Raw genomic sequence first — 19,392 nt, 5'->3', positions numbered from 1 at the left:
GACAAGCGCCTGCCTAGAACAGTCACTACTAATAATAAATCCAAACATACTTTACCTTGTAAATGTGAATGAATACATTAAATGTACAATAAATTGCAATACATATTTTCGACAATATTGGCGAAACACTTATCACTGTGTACAAGTCAGGAATTAAATTAGACTGTGGCAATTATAGAAGGATAAACATCATGGACACCTTTACTAAAGTATATGACCTCTTGATTCTAAGATTACAACTACGGTGTTTTATTGCAAGTTGCATGTATTGCATTGCATGTATTGCATTGCATGTATTGCAAGTTAAGAATATGAATATGTGATTTTTTCCCTGAGAATTGCTAATTTTTATGTGTTCATCTATTCTTTTTTTTTTTTTTGAGTTTGCTGATTGCATGTTTTATTATATTCCGTATTTTAGTAAGTGTTTTAATAGTATATGTGTAAAGCAGTTTTAGTTTCACATTTCATATTGTGTTGACATCTTTCTTCTGCTCGCACGAACTATATCAAGTGAAAAGATAAGAACCTTTTGTTTACTGGTATTCATTTCCTTAGGACAAAATGTTTCTTATTCAGGTTTCCTTAAACATTATTTTAGATTTTCTTATATGAGCATCTGTAAGAAGAAAAACTAAGTTGTCAATATATAACTACTACTACTACTACTACTACTACTACTGTTTATTAGTTTGTGTGTTTATTAGTGTGTGTGTGTGTGTGTGTGTGTGTGTGTGTGTGCGCGCGCGCGCGCGCTGGGAACACACGCATAGGTAAAGGAATTTTCTTTGGCTTGTGTCATGATTGCGCCGCACGATCCTTTATACGTCAATCTGGACAATTTCTGAGACACATTTTACTCCAAACATGTGAAGATCCTACTTGTATTGGTACCCGTTTTTCTGGACTACAACCGATAGCTATGTAGTGACAGAGTACATTGCTGCCTCGTCGACAAGTCAAAATCAGGTAAACTGAAAAAAAAAAATAATAATAATAATGAATAAATGCACGTCAAAGAAACACCAAACTTTCTCTCTCTCTCTCTCTCTCTCTCTCTCTCTCTCTCTCTCTCTCTGTGTCTCTGTCTGTATCTCTGTCTGTGTGTCTGTCTCTCTCTCTCTAAGTTCTAGCAAATACATGGAAAGTATAATATTGTTAATAAGTCTAGGCAACGCACAGGAAGCAGGCAATTGGTCATTGATTTGTAAAGCAATTTCGTTCCTTTTACGAGTGTTTTTGTGTGCCAACCATGAAAGTGATTGTCTGGTGAGGGTGGTTGCTAGTCATTCAAACACGGCATTAAAAAATTAAAATGTTTGTCAAAATAACATTCATGTTGGTTGTGCTGGGTGTCTTCCAGGGTGTCCTGGGGGGCCCTAAGGCCAAAGAGGTTCGGTGCGCCCGGCAGCGCACCGAACTATTGAGCGCTACCGCTGCGCTCATAATAAAAGGTGAACGTATGAGGACAAGGCTCCACAGCCTTGAAAGGGAAGTTAAGAGACAGAATGCGGCATATGTACTGTTGAAGCGGCAGCACACGGCTACATCTGAAGATAATATATATCTTACAGAGGCATACGAAAGGTTGAAGAGAGATTACAGGACGTTACAAAGATATCATTTCGAGGAACGGTCTGTGTTGGCCTCAAAATTACTAGAAAAGGATTCTATAATGAGGCGAACTCTCAGTGTCTTAGAAAAAACGAAGCAAAAGAAAAACCTGTTATCACGACGTTACAGAGATCATGTAGCAAAAGGATTAAGTGAAGAGGCCACATTGCGACAGGATTTGGAAAGAAAACTTGCAGATATTGAAAACAGACATTCCGAGGAAGTGAACCACCTGATGAAGAAATATGTAGCTGTAATGAAAGAAAAGAACGAAATGGAAGATTATTATACCAATAGCTTGAACAGTTGTCTGGCGGAGAAAGCACTGATGCAAAACGCCTCCCATGTGAGACGACAGACGGAGCATGACAAGACGCTGGACGTGCAAGGGCCTGTCATGGTGAGAAAAGCACACACTCCTGTTACATCAGTGCGGCTCGTTCTCACCCTGGTGGCGCCAGGCCCTGACGAGTCGCCTGTGCCAGGAACCCTTCTAACATCCATCACGGGGTATCAAATGGAGATGACTCTTTCTGGACGAGTGCCAGAATCGCTCGTGCCAGAGTTGCCAAGACTCGTGCTGGAAACCCTTCCACTGTCCCTGAGGAAAATGTCAGCGGCTCTGGTAGAGATTATCACTGGCCCTCTCATGCCGGACATGATCTCAGAGACAGCAGCGAGAAAGGGACTCCCTGGTCCCTTAATGGCAAAGAGGCTTCCTGGCCCCTTGATGACAAAGAGGTTCCGTGGCACCTTGATGACAAAAATGCTCCCTAGTCCCTTCATGTCAAAGAGGCTCCCTGGCCCCTTGATGACAGATAGGCTCCCTGGCCCCTTGATGACAAAAATGCTCCCTGGTCCTTTGATGTCAGAGAGGCTCCCTGGCCCCTTGATGACAAACAGGCTCCCTGGCCCCTTGACGACAAACAGGCTCCCTGGCCCCTTGATGACAAAGAGGCTCCCTGGTCTCTTGATGACAAAGAGATTCCCTGGCCCCTTCATGACAGAGAGGCTCCCTGGCCCCTTGATGACAAACATGCCCCCTGGTTCCTTGGTGACAAACATGCCCCCTGGTTCCTTGATGACAAACAGGCCCCCTGGTCCCTTGATGACAAACAGGCTCCCTACCTCCTTGATGACAAAGAAGCCTTCTGGTCCCTCGATGATAAAACTGGTCCCTGGGCTCCCACTGCCCAAACTGGCCCCTCGATCCCCATTACCCGAAATGATCCCTGGCCCTTCACTGCCTAAACTGATCCCTGGGTACCTACTACCCAAAATGGTTCAAATGCCTCCAATAACAAAAAAGGTCCCTAGTCCTGTACTGCAGGTACTAGTGTCCAGACCCGAGGCAGAGGCAGTGCCAGGGCTTGGGACAGGAGTGGAACCGCTTGTTAGAACACACCCAGGAGCTGTGCCACCTGAAAGTTATTCAGAATCTTCTGAATTGGAATGGCAGGAAGAACAGCTCGATGAGACAGTCGGTGATATGATGGGGGAACTCGAGGAATTAGTCTTCGAACTAGAACTAGAACTAGAATAACAGCGACGCTCTAGTTGACTGCTGTAGGACAACAGCAACAACAAAAGCAAAATCTTTCCAATTAACACGTCAAAAGCACAACAACACAAGCAATACAACCACATAAGAAACACAACCATTACTGTTCTAGTGCGGTTGAATTATCAATTACTTTTGGATACTGTTAACTAGATTCTTACCTTTCTGTTATAGGTTGTCACTCGTGCTAAGTTTCTGTGGTTTCAGGTGAATGTCAAATGTGATCGTATAAAAATATGTGTATTGATATATATATATATATATATATATATATATATATATATATATATATATATATATATATATATATATATATATATATATATAAAGAGTTGCGGGAGAAGGGTGTGGCGTGTACGGGAGAACGGACGTCCTGTACGTGGTGCAGCGTAACACCCTGGCAAGAGACCGCCCACTCACAGTACATGGATATATTCATAATTATATAAATAATGCAAGGAAAAAACTACTTATAGTTAAGAATAATACATGCCAAAATACATTAGAGAGAGAGAGATTAAGTATGAAAAATACTTAGATAATGTAATGTAAGTGCTACCGATCATTTATCGATGGCAATAAAAGGACTATGGAAAGTTCCATGGTGTGTGTGTGTGTGTGTGTGTGTGTGTGACGTGTGTGTATGCTCATGTCCGCCTCCCCTTATCCGCCAACACCCTTACCTACACTTATACATACACGTATACATGTATACATACACTTATATTGTTAACTAGACAAAGAATTATAAATACAATACATATTACATTTTTGCTTCTAGAGTCTTCCTCTCCTTTTAATTTGTACCTAATTTCACAATGGTCACTGTTACCTATTTATTCCCTAACCTCCCTCTTAGTCAGAATTAGATCTAGAATATTATTTCTCCTTTTGGGTTCTAAGATTACCTGCTTTCAAAAATTATCCTGAATTACAGTAAGAAATTCCTCAGCTTCAGTGTTACCCACCATCAGGCTCCAGTCGATATTCTTAAAATCAAAATCTACCACACATACCTGATGGCACCTGCCCTCTCTACTTATCTCCTGCCATAGTGAGCTGCTAGTTTCCTTTGTAGCCTTCGGTGGCCTGTACACTAATCCAAGTATTATTGCCATTGTGTAACACGATTTTTGTCCTTGGGTAACAACTGTTATTTTTTTTTATTTGCCTATGTCTAGAAAAATATAAAAAAAAGATTGATATTTATTTCTAATTTTGCTGTTGTGGCCAGGATAATGATATTTGTGAAATTTACCTATTCCCATTGGGAGAAAGTGGCGAATTTTAACTCTCATTTCCACAAAGTAAAAACAAAACGATATATGATACAAAAGTGGCATTTATTTATTTTAGGATTACACAAATGACAATAAAACATTAGAAATTAGTAGTTTCCTCCGATTTATGCTTATATTGTAAATTACTCTCAAGAATCAGCCCCCAAATATATTCTCCCATGATGTTTTCGTTATACGATCCTTATTAATGGCGTTCACAGTCCAGTATATCCTGGTGGAAGCGCTCGTCTTGCTCCTCGGAGTACGCCCACATGGCCTCCTTAAATTTATCAAGAATCAAGGATGTGGATTTTGAGGGACATCCTGCAGCCCATCTTGCCGTAGTTTCTCACCAAGGTCTCAAGAAACTCTACACATAGTCCTCGGCTTTGTGATTCATCAAGAAGCTAAGAACTACTGCGACAGAGCTGTTCCACGCTGCTTTCTCCGTCCTAATGAACTTCTTGTATTCCATGACCTTCTTTATTTGTAGACCGATGAAAACACCGACATCCACTTTTGCCGCAGACAACTTTAGGAAGAAATCTTGGAGATACTTGAAAGCTGCAGACTCCTTATCCAGAGCTCTGACGAATTGTTTCATAAGACCCAGTTTTATGTGCAGTGGAGGAAACGGTACCTTTCTGGGTTCCAACAATGGTTCCCATTTGATGTTGTTCTTTCCGACACTAAACTCGGTCCGCTGTGGCCAGTCCCTCTTGTGTTAGTGTGCCACGGTGTCCCTGCTGTCCCAAAGGCAAAGACAACAAAGAAACTCGGTAAAGCCGCCTTGGAGTCCCATCAAGAAGGCCATCATTTTGAAGTCTTCGATAACCTCCCAACCGTGCTCTTCATATTTCAAGGCATGTAGCAAGATCTTGACAGCATTGTATTCCTTTTTGAGCTGGACAGAGTGAGCGAGGGGAAGAGATGTTCCCGTTATGAAGCAGCACTGCTTTGAATGAAGCACCACGTGTTGAAAAGGCACCACGTGTTGGTGTTACAGGCGATTTCATTTTTTTTTTTTTTTATGTAGAAAGGACACTGGCCAAGGGCAACAAAAATCTAATAAAAAAAAATGCCCACTGAAATGCCAGTCCCATAAAAGGGTCAAAGCAGTGGTCAAAAATTGGTGGATAAGTGTCTTGAAACCTCCCTCTTGAAGGAATTCAAGTCATAGGAAGGTGGAAATACAGAAGCAGGCAGGGAGTTCTAGAGTTTACCAGAGAAAGGGATGAATGATTGAGAATACTGGTTAACTCTTGCGTTAGAGAGGTGGACAGAATAGGGGTGAGAGAAAGAAGAAAGTCTTGTGCAGCGAGGCCGCGGAAGGAGGGGAGGCATGCAGTTAGCAAGATCAGAAGAGCAGTTAGCATGAAAATAGCGGTAAAAGACAGCTAGATATGCAACATTGCGGCGGTGAGAGAGAGGCTGAAGACAGTCAGTTAGAGGAGAGGAGTTGATGAGACGAAAAGCTTTTGATTCCACCCTGTTTAGAAGAGCAGTATGAGTGGAAGCCCCCCAGACATCTGAAGCATACTCCATACATGGACGGATAAGGCCCTTGTACAGAGTTAGCAGCTGGGGGGGTGAGAAAAAACTGGCGGAGACGTCTCAGAACACCTAACTTCATAGAAGCTGTTTTAGTTAGAGATGAGATGTGAAGTTTCCAGTTCAGATTATAAGTAAAGGACTGACCGACGATGTTCAGTGTAGAAGAGGGGGACAGGGGGACAGGTGAGTGTCATTGAAGAAGAGGGGATAGTTGTCTGGAAGGTTGTGTCGAGTTGATAGATGGAGGAATTGAGTTTTTGAGGCATTGAACAATACCAAGTTTGCTCTGCCCCAATCAGAAATTTTAGAAAGATCAGAAGTCAGGCGTTCTGTGGCTTCCCTGCGTGATATGTTTACCTCCTGAAGGGTTGGATGTCTATGAAAAGACGTGGAAAAGTGCAGGGTGGTATCATCAGCGTAGGAGTGGATAGGACAAGAAGTTTGGTTTAGAAGATCATTAATGAATAATAATAAGAGAGTGGGTGACAGGACAGAACCCTGAGGAACACCACTGTTAATAGATTTAGGAGAAGAACAGTGACCGTCTACCACAGCAGCAATAGAACGGTCAGAAAGGAAACATGAGATGAAGTTACAGAGAGAAGGATAGAAACCGTAGGAGGGTAGTTTGGAAATCAAAGCTTTGTGCCAGACTCTATCAAAGGCTTTTGATATGTCCAAGGCAACAGCAAAAGTTTCACCAAAGTCTCTAAAAGATGATGACCAAGACTCAGTAAGGAAAGCCAGAAGATCACCAGTAGAGCGGCCTTGACGGAACCCATACTGGCGATCAGATAGTAGGTTGTGAAGTGATAGATGTTTAAGAATCTTTCTGTTGAGGATATATTAAAAAACTTTAGATAAGCAGGAAATTAAAGCAATAGGACGGTAGTTTGAGGGATTAGAGCGGTCACCCTTTTTAGGAACAGGTTGAATGTAGGCAAACTTCCAGCAAGAAGGAAAGGTAGATGTTGACAGACAGAGCTGAAAGAGTTTGACTAGGCAAGGTGCAAGCACGGAGGCACAGTTTCGGAGAACAATAGGAGGGACCCCATCAGGTCCATAAGCCTTCCGAGGGTTTAGGCCAGCGAGGGCATGGAAAACATCATTACGAAGAATTTTAATAGGTGGCATGAAGTAGTCAGAGGGTGGAGGAGAGGGAGGAACAAGCCCAGAATCATCCAAGGTAGAGTTTTTAGCAAAGGTTTGAGCAAAGAGTTCAGCTTAGAAATAGATGTGATAGCACTGGTGCCATCTGGTTGAAATAGAGGAGGGAAAGAAGAAGAAGCAAAGTTATTGGAGATATTTTTGGCTAGATGCCAGAAATCACGAGGGGAGTTAGATCTTGAAAGGTTTTGACATTTTCTGTTAATGAAGTCAAATGTTAATGAATGTCAAACAGACCGGTCATATTGTCACAAAGCTCATCTTCACGAGTAAAAAAGCTTGAAAAATGCTGGCGACGTTTTCTCTGACCTGATATTTTCACACGTTCATCTAACAAATTCCACTGCTTGAGTCTCCACGTCAAAAGCTCGGCATCGGACTTTGTGAGACGAAGATCTCTGATCAGGTCGCTGACGTCATTTTGGTTTGTGTAGTAAGGGTTTCTCTCCTCAGTCCCGCCTCTGAAATGTGGATCAATGACTTCATCTAAACTATTTTTCCTTTTTAAAAAATGTTCCCCCAGCCCCCTCTCTCTCTCTCTCTCTCTCTCTCTCTCTCTCTCTCTCTCTCTCTCTCTCTCTCTCTCTCTCTCTCTCTCTCTCTCTCTCTCTCTCTCTCTCTCTCTCTCTCTCTCTCTCTCTCTCTCTCTCTCTCTCTCTCTCTCTCTCTCTCTCTCTCTCTCTCTCCTCTCTCTCTCTCTCTGGAAGAGTGGCCTCGGTCAGCGTGGCAACGAGGAAGCGTAGAACTGTTGACATCCCTAAAACATTAGTTGTTAAACACTTATCGGCCTCCTTGGCTAGTAATGAAGAGGTCAGATCGTGGGACCACCTGAGGAGAGTTACGCCATGTAAACCACCATCAAACGTAGAGTTACTGATAGGTCTGAACGAATCACAAGCATTCATTCCGCTCGAGGTGAGGAGAGGGAGCCACGGAGAGCCTTTTGCAACATGTACTCTTTTAGGATGGACTGTAAATGGATCCATTAGGAATGATGGGGACGACTTGTTTGACTTGCCTGACAACAACAGAGGTAGAATGTTCACCTCAAGGCCTGGAGAACGTCTGGAAGAAAGTATAGAAATTATATGGGGTCGTGATTTCACCTACGAAGAAGGAGAATCCTTTTCAATGGAGGATAAAGAGGTCTTCAAGCTATGGTTAAGGAGATGGAATATAGTGGATGCGCACCACCAGCTCCCTATTCCACTCCAGCATGCTCATCCTAAGTTAGCGGACAACAAGAATGGCAGAACAAAGGGTCTAAAAGGACGATTGCAACGACATCCGCAGCTCGGTGAGAGATATAAGAAAGAGATGCAAAGGTTACGATGCAGGTCACGCTGAGAGGGTCCTGCACCTGGAGAGTATCACAGATTCAAGGTCAGGGAAGGTGTGGTACCTTCCCCATCTTCCGGTCCTGAACCCAAACAAGTCAGAAAAGGTGAGAATAGTATTTGACTGTGCAGCTTCATATCAGTCTGTATCTAAATAGGGTAATGCAAGAGCTGGAAATCAACAACACATTGACGTGGGGCGATCCTCAGATTCCAACAACACAGAGTGGCCCTCATGGCTGATATCGAAGCGATGTCCCACCTGATGCGAGTAGCTCTAGAGGACCGAGACGCTCTCTGCTTCCTGCGGTGAAAAGGTGGTGAATGGCAGCGAGAGATCCAAGAGACTTGGATCCAGCATACGCTGGCTGCATTATGGAAGATCATTGACAGGGTTCTCAAAAGGTGTGTCATATGCCGAAGATGCAACTGGAAGCCTATGATACCAAGTGCTGATGGTTTGGTGAGGAAGGCTAAAATGAAGACGAAGGATTCAGTTTTGGTTCGACCTGTTACGAAACTCTACTTACTCGTACTCGAGGGTGCAGTTGGAGTCTTAGTAAAGTTTCGGGCATAACTCGACAGGAGAAGTGTTACCGCCAACAGCGGTGCTGGCGGTTGTGGAAGTAACGATGGAAGAAATAAATATAAAGATAAAATAAATATGTATGCTAAATAACATGTTCTGTGTTATGAAAGTTAAAGGGAACTAGTATATCATGTTCTGGTGCTTTGAAAGTTAAGTGAAACTGAGCATGAGAGTGAAGATGTAAGGGGTAGCTACATTGTGGTAGTGAGGCTCGCGTTTGCTGGGAAAAGCGTTGCCGCAGCAGTAAAGCTGCTAACATGTTCTGTGTTATGAAAGTTAAAGGGAACTAGTATATCATGTTCTGGTGCTTTGAAAGTTAAGTGAAACTGAGCATGAGAGTGAAGATGTAAGGGGTAGCTACATTGTGGTAGTGAGGCTCGCGTTTGCTGGGAAAAGCGTTGCCGCAGCAGTAAAGCGAGATAAAGAGGGACGGTGACATATGGGAGGCGTGAACTATTGCTGACCTAAGGATTAGATGGGCAGGCGTGAGGCGCTGAGGACCAGAAGGGAAGAAGGCCGGAGGGACAGATCCCTTCGTACCGCCACAGCGTTCGGTTGTGACTACTTCAGGAATGAACGGACCACTACAATATAGACGCAGGTGTTGCTTGTGACAGGCCTCCTTAAGACCCCAAGCACGTAATTTCCCATCTGTATTACGAGCGGTCGATTGCCCTAATTGTCATAATCCATAATTAGTGATGCATTAAGTTGACACAGTACTTAATAGTTAGTATTGCTACGCACGTCTTATGTTTATTATGTAAGTCTTCAGGTTTGACAGAATGCAATAAACGATTCACGTCACCGTATGGGTCTAAAATCCTTTAGCTGCCTTCGGGCAGCTACATTTTTAGAACAAAACAGTACAAAATGCAAAGTTAAAAGTACGACATAAGAAGCATACCATATTCTATTTGTCAAAGCGTATTTCAAAAACAAAGATGTAAAACTTAAATACTGAAAAGGGAACAAAAATGTTAACTAATTAATTAAAAAAAAAGTAAAAATAAATATAACAACGTTAATCAAACACAAGCTACATTTGTAAAAGAACACAAACTGATAAGAATCTGTAAATTAAGTAAGGACTAGTAGAATTTAAGCTAATTGCTTTCAGTCTAACTCAACCATTCCCACAGCTGCTTCAAGGGATAAACAGAATTTTGAGAATCATTTTGCAATAAGCAGAAACTAATCCAGTGAGCCTGACAGAGCTGCCTCTCTCTTTCCTTGGTGTGGCCAAGCTGCCCCCACCACTGTTGTGTTGACATTCCCGACACGAGTTCGAGTCTGAACTCGCCTCATGTACATAAGTAAACTCATAAAATATGCAAATATTCCAGTTCTTTTTTTATAAAAAAAGTTAAATGTAAATTATCATTAAATATTTTTTTTTTATTGTTTTGACATTCAAGTGCAAAAATATTATGATTAGGGCCTTTCTTAAACGCTAGACATAGCACGTATAGCGAGTTTAGATTTTTACTTTTACTCCTATCTAAAAGTGACTTAAGAAAACTTTTATAGTTTATTGTATACACTTTTAGCATTTATTTTTAGCTGGAAGTAAATTTAAAAGACTTTTAGGGGTTTTTATGTATACTGGCCCTGACTAGACAGCCGCTCCTAGGGCGGGAGGCGACCGCGGCCGCTGGTGTTCCTCCGTCCCCTCTCAATGCACAGGTTGTGGCCAGAGATCCTGAACTGCGTAAATGCGTCCGGTGAAGTTCATTAATAGTGTGTCTTTCTATATAAACTGGATGTACTGCCAATGGAGGGTTAATGTCATTATGCGTGATAAATCTGGATGAATGGTTTGTAGTGCTATTCTGAGGTACGTTATAAGCGTGTTCCATTGTGGTATTTACTTGTTTATCATTTCTTGTATAATTTTTCCCAGTGGTCTATTGCTGAATTGTAGCTTCTTTTGCGATTCGTAATGAGTCATCAATGATGTCTTGACGCTCTTCTCACATATTGTAAAATAATTTATGTTCTTTATATCGCAGCAAACCAGGAATTGAGGGATAGCTTGCCTCGACGTGACAAATATCACTAGCGGTGTTCTTACACACACCCAACAATTAGGTGACTGCCCAGCTGTAGATTTTGAAAACCTGTTTTAGATCATCACATAGCCATGACTCTCATCCGTATAAAAAGCCTGACATTCAGGCCGCATCGAGTACCCGTCTCTCCACAATGAAAGGGACGTCAATGTTTTTGCCTACAAAGGAAACGTACTTTAAAACATGAATCATCTTGGCTTTTGCGTGTGACTTTACGGAGGCCAGGTAAGTATACTGGTGGAACTGGTCGATTACCAGAGTTCATGACCAGTGGTTGTCTATCTCTCTCGTTGCGTTCACGACAAAAACTCACTAATGCATTCAGAATTATCATCCCACAACCTAGTCTCCTCAGAACTTGAAATAGTTTTTCTCTCCTTAGTATGTCATAAGTATTAGTGCCTAAGTCAACGAAAGTCACGAATAAAGTATGCCTCCTCCGTCGACCGTGTCTGTGAGAAGGCGAAGCATTGGCGATGTGTTCCAGGCATCCCCATTTTCTTTGTGTCCCGGCCTGCTCATGATACGGGATGAACCGTTTACTTAACCTTTCGCACAATACCGAAACGTACAATTTTGTAATACAGTTGATGACACTGATGCCTCTATAATTGTGTGTTTTATTTTCATCACCTTTCTTTCATTTTTGTCCTGCACCAAGACGATGGGTATATAACGTACGAAAACACACACAAACACACACACACACACACACACACACACACACACACACACACACACACACACACATATATATATATATATATATATATATATATATATATATATATATATATATATATATATATATATATATATATATATATATATATATATATATATATCGTGGAACGAAATATTGCAAGGAATTGGTAAATAAAGGCTACTGGAAAACTCACAAACATTTTCATATTTTAATTAATAACTTCTACATTTCTTACAAGTCAACATTTCTCACTCGCATTCACCTTCAAATCATTCAAAGTTATTAGGTGTCACTTTACATCTCTTCAACATATTCATTGATCAACGCAGTCATCGTGCAAAACACACACAACATCAAATGCACAAACACAACAAATATTCAGTCGGCGCTATTAATGTTGAGTTAGAAAGCACACAAGATATCAGCATCATATCATCTACTATAAACATTCCATAACTGAGTGAATCTTCGTACACCATACAAACCATACCAAACATAAAACATCAATTAAACATCCTACTCCTCCTTTAATAAGATAATTGATTTATAGACTGCAATACGCTTTCAAGTGCCACTTACTTTTGAGTTATTCACTTCATGGTTATTCCGTCTCGACCCCTCCCTGGTCAGGACCTTTCTGCTTCTGTGTCTGCTACTCTCTGCTGCTCTCCGATACTGAATTATTGCAATGTTACACGCTATAATATAAAATCGTTTGGGACTGGGATTGGCACTTCAGAAAATTATCTCTGTTTTCATAGCATTTTACATATATACCATTCACATTGCTCATCTATGCATGTGATCCGCCCAAAGGTGGTGCTTCATACAGAAGCCAGTCAGAGAGTAGGTGTAGTTTGGAGGCGGAGCGTAAGTGAGGTGGATATTTTTCTAAAGGCTGACCTTCCGGTGCCTCACTCCTCCTGGCATACTTTTCCTTTCAAATCCTTTCTCTGTCTTGTCCCTACTGTCATTACCATTAATCTCTCTTTGACCCAGGCTGCCTTTCCATGTTTTATGGCCGTCTTCCTGTTGTGGCCTGCCTGGGGCCTGTGTCCATGCTTGTGTTTCCTCGACTCCCTCGATATCAAGACTAGTGCTAATTATCTTCCCTTTCTCGGGTAGTATGACACTTGTTATTCTCCCTACTTCATTCATCTTCTCCATTTCTTTTTTCTTCTTACTTATTCTAATTTCTTCTCTTTCTTCTTCCTTATTTTATCTTCTTTCTTTCTTTTCCTTGACAATGCAATATATACTGTGGTGTGGGGTCACCACAGGCCTCTCCCCTCAAGTAGCGCGTCCACGCGCTCAAGAGAATAGTGTGAGGCTGCCTGCCCTCGTCCAAGGATGGGACTGAGATTAGTGGTAGGGTCAGGGTCACCGTTCGGGAGTACAGGTGCGGGACAAATTCATTACCCCAGGGGAGCCCCCAGTGGACAGCTAGGCGGCAGCATCCACCAATCAGGCATCACTTCGTACTCGCTCCACCCGGTGCAGGCGGCTCCATTCTCCGTAGCTGCAGTATATTCTTCATATTCATGTAGGGGCAAAAGGTCCATACTTTTCTGCTAAAAAGCCATATATTAGACGAAGAGGAAGTCATTCAGAGTTTTCAGACTTGGGAAGAGGACACATTTCAACATAAATAACATACTGGGCCAGGAAGAGGGCACACCAGCAAGGTGTGGAGAAAGCATTGGAAAAACAATATAAGGTCAGTAGGAGGGCATGTCACGCAAAAATCATTAATATCATAATATGAGCCAGGAAATGAGTGCCGGCCTCGTTTATGAGAGGAGAGATGCGCTATGACACCATCTTAGATGTACAGAAGCAATACAAGGGAATTCATCTTGCAGGCATCAAAACGGCGTCAACAAGAATTACTCAAAAGTATTAAGTAGGAACTCAGGTAATGCAGTCAGAGATTATACAATAGCATTATCAGGTGTACTTAAGCTTCTCATAATACTTGGGAGAAAGTACGTAATATCTTGTAAGGTGTCGAATTATATCGAAAACAACGCTGAGAAATATCAGATACAATATTGGTAAAACATATACTGACATCATGGTTTCAGATTATATCCTTCAGTTAATACGAATTGCTGTAACTAATTATTTGGCAAGTTTTCAACATAAGTGCCATTAGTCAGGCATTTTACTGTCTTCCATCATCGTAGGTAGATTTATCTCAGTAATTCACTAATGCAAGGAACAGTTGCAATTTTCTAGTATTAGAGGAATATTTCATTTTTGTTCATAAGTATATATAACCCTGGAGGGAACAATTCTGTTTTCAATCATAATTATATATTGAGCCATTTTGTGGGAAGAAATCTGATTTTGATTTGTCATGGAAAGGGTTTTATACTATTAAGCCACATTTGGGTCAACAATAGTCAATCTTTGTAAGTCTTGATATGAAATTCACCAATGAAGGCACTGATTGTCTTACAGCGCCTGACAACAATAGCTTAGCACTTGAAGGTAACTGCAGCTTTTCAAGACCAATAATAAACATCAACTCTTGCTCACAGTTGTATGTCATATAACTTCATGAAATATTCATTTTATTTTTTCCACATTTCTCTTATCATGGTCATCATAATCTTCATCATTTGCTTTGATATTAAAACATCCGCACCTTCAAAACCAATATCTAATCCTGAGAGACATCCCTTTACCCTTGTTTCACCGGTCGCCCTTCTAGATGTTTCGTTTTATGAGAACAGTAATATTTTCCTAAATTATTCACATGCCATCGATATGCGGTGACCATCCCGAGTCACAAGATACATTATCCTCACAATCACATCACTGACTGCCGCAGTCATTAAGGTGTCTACCTACACAATATAACATCTCCCAAGTTATTATTAATGTTGTTGTCATATTTTACTTATAGCACTATCCTGAATTCACTAGTTATTATTACCATTTTATTATCATAAAGGGGATTAACTACAGGCCTGACAGCAATTATCATGTGTATGATGCAGCATTACACACGACTGTACTTGTGGGGAGCATAACGTTATCTGACAATACAACGCTGTGTAGTATTTAGTGTGTGGAGTTATCATTTACTGATCAGCTTAATGATGCCGTGGAGTGGTTCTAAGATACTTCTTTTATCTCAGTTCCTCATATTTCATATCTGCGACTTCATTATTACTCTCACGACTTTGTTGAAAACCCATTCCTTAAAAGTCAGTCATTATAATGACAACTGCATCAACATCTTTGTCAGTATCCGTTGTACTATACAAAATAAATAATCAACAATGTTTCGCTTCCAACTCAATGAACTTGCTATTACTAAGATCCATGACATTATATTCAAATCCACTCTACATTTCTTACATCTCTTCCCAACTATTCACAACTTCTATATATTATCTATACTTATTTAATCTTTTCTCATATATTAATATCTGTACTCAGTATTTCCTTAATTTCTTCCCAGATACGTCTCTGTGTTCTATATTCCTTGAGCTTTTTCTGTAAATTCTACCCTCAACACTATCTATTACTAATCTATTTTCATTTTCATCTATTTCATTATATTCATTAATACATCTGATTTCACTAGTTAACTGTGGCAGTTATTATGTATATTCTCATTTACGAGTACTTACCATTTTCGCAACATTTTCGTAACTTGTATCTACATCCTTTTCGGGCAGCTCAGGCCGCCGCCCTTCCCAGGACGCACTCACTAGCATTTTCTGGGATTGAGAAGTTAACTGTGACAGGGGCATGATCGGAGGGCAGGTGTTCATTTTGTAGCACTCTTAACTCGATAATGCAATCAACGATACTCGATGAGGCAACACAAACATCTATCTCGGAAATCCACTCATTTCTTTTTCGAGAAGTTTTCCTTCCAAGGTAATGGTTGGTTGCGGTTTTCAAATTGCCTTGTTCTATGCACATTGCAGATAAAATTTCAGCATTATCATTGGTATGAGTATTACAGATTTCATCAACGAAGTTCGGGTACGAATATAATTCACTGTTTGGTATCTCGATAAGAGACAAGATGTCTCGGATTGTGGTACCGAACCGGGTGTTCATATCGTCAACAATGTCATGTTGTGTTTCTTAGGAGGTGCTTTGAAGCTTGTTTGGTATCAGTGATGTAGGTGTTAGATGCGGCTGTAATGGTGACCTGACGTCTTCAGCACTTTAGCTTTTTTTTCAGTAGAGATTCAAGGTTATTTCTTGTTGGTAGGGTGACTTATTATCCATTGCTCTTGGTGCGTTACCACTCCCAAGTCCACGGAAGGAGGTCACTTCCTTGGGACCATTCAGAGCGTCCCAGATCGTCGTTAACTTGGCGTCATCGGTGGTCTCTCCGTCCAGGCCTTCGTGTTCATCCGGCACCCCGAAAAGGACGACGTTACACACCTTTTCTTAATTATCTAACATCTAAAGCAGTGTTTCTCAACCTTGTTTGCCCCATGCACCCCTTTCACCATGTCAGGATGTCATTCTCCCCTCCTTTCCAAGATTGTCTGTCTCAGATAGTGCATTCCAAATAATAATCATATAATACTGAAAATCCTTGTGGTAAACGGTTTGATAGGCAGCTTGCAGCAGGTAACCGATGCGTACTGAATTTTGTGCCCCCCAGGGAAGGTCAAAGGCAATAAAAAGACTAACATTCTAACAGTCTGAGTTTGCCAATCTGTGGTCCCAATTCCCCCCTTGAAAACCTGAAATTCCCCCTGGTTGAGAACTCCTGATCTAAAGGAAGCGTTGCTGAATTTTTTTTTCTTTCTTCTTTTACCAGCGTGTGTATTCACTTGCGTCTGCATATTGTTCAGTTGTTTTGCTCACTGAACTATCTTGTGATGTTATGGCTTTCGTAAGATCACTTGTTTCTTTCACCAGCCTATTCAGTTGCGCCGTCACCGCTTGCAAACTTCCGTCACTCGAGGGCTCCGGTGCTGATAAAATAACTTCTATGAGCTCTTCAATGTTAATTCTTGTTCGTTGGTTGCGTTGCATCTGATGAAGGTTCGCTAGTGATTTAGACATATCTGATGGGCAGTCAGTGTGTTAATGGGTTACCTTACATCCTGAGTGTGTCAGGTGTGTGCCACTGATGATTCACGAAAATGAACCCGACCGACGGAGGGCTGGCAATATCACGAGTCTTCACACATATTTGGAGCACTTCTGTTTCCAAGAAAACTTTTCTTAGTGCTTGTTATTCATTGCACTGCTTTCCCTGACTGCTTATGGAAAAGGTAGCAGAAAACATCGGAACCCTTCCATAACCAGCCGTCCAGCTTGCAACCACACACACACACACACACACACACACACACACACACACTGAGTCTGTCCAGACTGTCCACCAGGCACCGAGAGGCTCTGGAAAAGTTTGCAAGGGGACTGCTGCATCATCCACGTCTCAGACACATGCTGCCGCCTGACGCGCTTCGCCCGCTCTGTGCCACCAGACGCCACAAAATAACGCCCCCTAAAGGCGCCGCGCACGGACCGGTACAGACTCAGCGCGATTCCCACCATGGTGCGAGCCATCAATCAACAGTATTTCCCTTCTAGATTAGACTTACCTTTAGGATAAATGTTAAGTATTTCTCCACCCCTTCTGTACATTTTCAGTTTGTTAACTGCCTGAAGAATAAACCGTTTATTATTATTACTACAATGTCAGCTGATCTTTGTCGGTTGTCCTATTGTTTCGTGAGCGATCGCAAGAAAAGTCTAAAATATCATAGATTAGATCGATTTTGTTGCAATTTTTACACGGTTGTTCAATTACAAATTTTTATTGACAGTAAGAATAATTTCTTAAAACTATTTCTTGAATAGAATTTTGTTTTCTTTGTGAAAAATCAGCGAAGGCGGTCTGATTTCAATTGATGCTGCATTTTCATCTACATAAGCACTCGCAATTACCGAGTGAAAAATTCGGATACGTGCACCTCTGCTGTAAATGTAAGTGAAGTGAACAAGGGAATCCGAGAGCGAGGATAACACTTGTGTTTTCTTTCCCTTTTCCGGTGGAGAGTTGACCCTGGACTCACCACAGAAAATTTGATAAAAATACCAAAGTAATGCCTTGGAATAGTTAATTCCTGATATTTCATGCATCATTTTTTTTAATTTCATATGTGAGATAACATGTATGTGTGTGTGTGTGTGTGTGTGTGTGTGTGTGTGTGTGTGTGTGTGTGTGTGTGTGTGTGTGTTGGTACACCACCTGTTCCAGATTCAAGTGATCTTCCTCTGAGTTACGAAGGAATAAAGGATGTGACAGAATACGGTCACGGTAGAAGGTTGGTGGATGTATGAATGAGTAAGTCACTGGTGGTAGCTAACCATATACCACACCAGGGTAGAACTCTGCGTGGCAATCTGTCATACAGAAAACGGGAAAGATGGTTGTCTGAGATAGATTTGTGCTTCATTAAGTATCAGTGGCTTGATGTAGTGAAGAAGTTGCAGGTAACCCAGTGCATCACAGGATCAGTAATAGAGAAGTTGCAGGTAACCCAGTGCATCACAGGATCAGTAATAGAGAAGTTGCAGGTAACCCAGTGCATCACAGGATCAGATCATGCGCCACTCTGTGTGGAACGTGGTTCTAGTCATCACTCAGTGTCTGAATCTCTCTTGTTAGAAAGACCAAGTAACTTAGTGCATGTATATTACAGGTCGTTGTAGGAAAAGGAATTCATACCGGTTGGTTGATGTTCAGCGTTCCAGCAATGTTATGGAGACCCCCCTCCGGCTAATTTGGCAGGGAATTTATGTGATGTGTTGAGCGCAGGATGTGATAGTACTGAAACGGAATGTAATGAGTGTAAAAATCAAAATAATGGAGGTGATAATGAAAGGGACATTACTAATCTTAGATGGAAGAGACTTTTGGATACTAATGATAGGAATGTTGTATAGAGAGCCATCAGTTAGAAAGGGATGTTTCTAATAACGACAATATTCATCCGAGTGATGGTGACTTTGTCTCATTCTGAAAAAAAAAGAAAAAAAAAAAACTGTTGAACCTTCAGAGCCAGAGAGAAGTATCGGGTGATGCCTCGAAGCTGTTCCACATATTTCACTGTTGGGTGATCCGTTCACGCCACAGGTGTTGGTGGTTGCCAGGAAATAAATAAAATAAATTAGATAAATAAAAGTAAAAAAAAAAAAAAATAAATAAATAAATAGATAAAATAAATAAATAAATAAATAAATAAACAAAAAATGAAAGTTATAACAGAATTTGTCCAGGATTAGTGGCTGGATTTCCCTTGACTTGCTTTTGTTTCTGTTAAATGTTTTCAGTGTGGTGTTTTCAGGGATGTTTTAGCCAATCGTATGGTGTTTTGAGGGATGTTTTAGCCAATCGTATGGTGTTTTCAGGGATGTTTTAGCCAATCGTATGGTGTTTTGAGGGATGTTTTAGCCAATCGTATGGTGTTTTCAGGGATGTTTTAGCCAATCGTATGGTGTTTTCAGGGATGTTTT

The sequence above is a fragment of the Scylla paramamosain genome, unplaced genomic scaffold, assembly GCF_035594125.1.
Source record: "Scylla paramamosain isolate STU-SP2022 unplaced genomic scaffold, ASM3559412v1 Contig61, whole genome shotgun sequence".
NCBI classification, from domain to species: domain Eukaryota; kingdom Metazoa; phylum Arthropoda; class Malacostraca; order Decapoda; family Portunidae; genus Scylla; species Scylla paramamosain.
This window is presented reverse-complemented; position numbering follows the sequence as displayed.